Source organism: Macrobrachium rosenbergii, chromosome 36, assembly GCF_040412425.1.
Source record: "Macrobrachium rosenbergii isolate ZJJX-2024 chromosome 36, ASM4041242v1, whole genome shotgun sequence".
In the NCBI taxonomy this organism is placed as follows: domain Eukaryota; kingdom Metazoa; phylum Arthropoda; class Malacostraca; order Decapoda; family Palaemonidae; genus Macrobrachium; species Macrobrachium rosenbergii.
Window position 1 is genome coordinate 30,205,516 of NC_089776.1, and position 2,500 is coordinate 30,208,015.

Consider the following 2,500-nt stretch of genomic DNA (forward strand, 5'->3'; position numbering starts at 1 on the left):
CCATCTCAATCGTTTTATTTTACAGAAAACTAAAACCATATCTTGTGAGGCAGAAAGGATTTTGAACCAGTAAATACCGATTTTGTGTTTGTATGTGGGCGCTCGCGCGCTCATATGTGCGTGTCTTCAATTTTCATCATCACAGCTTCAAAAATTCCTAATCGAAATTCATACTTTGAGATATCAATACAACCGATGTAATACATGATCCATTCTCAAAGTATTCATAGTATATTTCTGCATTTTTATTTATCCAATTGCCTTAAAATTAACTCCTTAGAAACATTTTTTTTTCAGTGTGATAAACATGTCAAAAGACGCATGGCCAACAGAAAAAAAAATATATCAAAAGAAAAAGCTTTTATCATATTCATAAATAACCAATCTAAAATTTTTAATATGTAGAATTATAGCGAGAGTATTAAATTGCGATAGCTAAAAGTCCATCAAAGAGATGAATATCTATTTGTCTTTTATATGAATTTTACAAGCCTTTTCTTTGATATAACCGGACATAGATTTAGTATATTTTGTTATTACGTACTAAATGCTCCTGTAGGTAAGCCTTTTCTTTGATGTAACAGGACATAGATTTAGTATTTTTTTATTATTACGTACTAAATGCTGATGTAGTTACGGAATACAAATGTAGACAAAATATACCTGTAAGTTATCACCAGAGAAATAACTAAATTGAACAGTTAGCAATCCTGGTATTTTTATTTACTTTTTTCTTCTTGAAATTTATACCAATATTATTTATTTATGCTCGTGATGCTTTACACTAAAGTAATATTCCAATCTCCTTTTATCAGAGAGAGAGAGAGAGAGAGAGAGAGAGAGAGAGAGAGAGAGAGAGAGAGAGAGAGAGAGAGAGAGAGAGATCTTTTTCTCTCTTACGAATTTAGTAATATCACTTGAACATGAATAAGAAAAATCAAGAAAATAACACATGATTAAACGCTCATCGAGCTCCGTACAATCACAGCTACAGATCAGGCAACATCACTCTATAACAATTGATAATATACTCTTATAAGACATAGATAAGCTTCTACCATTTTCTCGTTTTCAAAAGCAAAGAAGTCTATATTTCAAATACAGTAGCCTAGATAAGGCAATTAGATCAATAAAAACTGCATAAATATACTATGAATACTTTGAGAATGGATCATGTATTGCATCGGTTTTATTGATATCTCTAAGTATGCATTTCGCTTAGGAGTTTTTGAAGCTGTGATGATGAAAGTCGAAGACACGCGCATATGAGCCCCACATACAAACGCAAAATCAGTATTTACTGGGTCAAAGTCCTTTCTGCTTCACGAGTTGCGGTTTTTCTTTTCATTTAGGTGGCTATACGTGTAGAGTATTTGAACACGCGAGTGCTTACAAGCATGTGTGACCTAAGGTTCCTTTATCACTGCGTCAAGGAATGAGTCATTCCGGTAAAAGGTAAGAATCTTTATCGACTGAGAAACGGGTGGAGTTAAATTGGGTGTAAATCATTATTCAACTCTCAAAACATGCAAATGCCTATTTACATAACTTTGGTACTTTTAACCATCACGGAAACCACTATTCGAGTGTTCTGTTTATAGCAATTAATAATAATAATAATAATAATAATAATAATAATAATAATAATAATAATAATAATAATAATAATAATAATATGGTCTGTTGAAAAGATTGGCACTGTCAGGGGAACTGATTTTATATAAGGTCTTTTCAGTTCTACTATTATCTTTTCTGCAAGGCTGATATCTGCTAAGAGCTGGCCGGTGTACACAATCTGGTTAAGGGGACAGGCAGCCATTATTTTTAACAGAACATGCTTAAAAGAGGGTCTACTCCACTCAAATAATATAATGATAATAATAAAATTCTTAACTTCTATGGCAGAGTTATTAAAATTTTCTTCAAAACGGCATACAGATTATAAAATAAATTGAGTTACACAATAAAAAAAACCTTTATCTAAATTACGAATTTGTTCGGAGGAATTTCAAATGTACTCCATTATAGAGATTGTAAGCTTTAGCTCACTAACAGATCATCAGAGTTGAGAACTATAGAATACCGCGTGATATTTGTTCAGTATGTGTTGCCTGTTCCTAAATAACATTTTCTAACCTATTACTGGGCAGCACAAAGTTAGTTTGTAGATATAACAATGATTTGAAATATAACTACGTCAAATGGCGATTGCATTTAAAATATATAAACTTTGTTTTATATTTCTTTTTTCTCTTTTTGATTATTATGTTTTACATTCAATAAATACTATTCTAATAATTTCTTATCGTGACTGTGGCTGAAAAAGAGAGATTAATTTTGTTTTATATTTCTTTTTTCTCTTTTTGATTATTATGTTTTACATTCAATAAATACTGTTCTAATAATTTTTGATCGTGACTGTGGCTGAAAAAGAGATTAATAATGAGAGAGAGAGAGAGAGAGAGAGAGAGAGAGAGAGAGAGAGAGAGAGAGAGAGAGA

General features: G+C 31.2%; 1 protein-coding gene across 5 annotated transcripts in view; it reads right to left on the reverse strand.

The window, feature by feature from the left end:
* LOC136825054 (uncharacterized) overlaps window positions 1-2,500 on the reverse strand; it is a 48,977-nt gene that overhangs the window by 40,391 nt on the left and 6,086 nt on the right. The gene's annotated exons all lie outside the window — the stretch shown is intronic.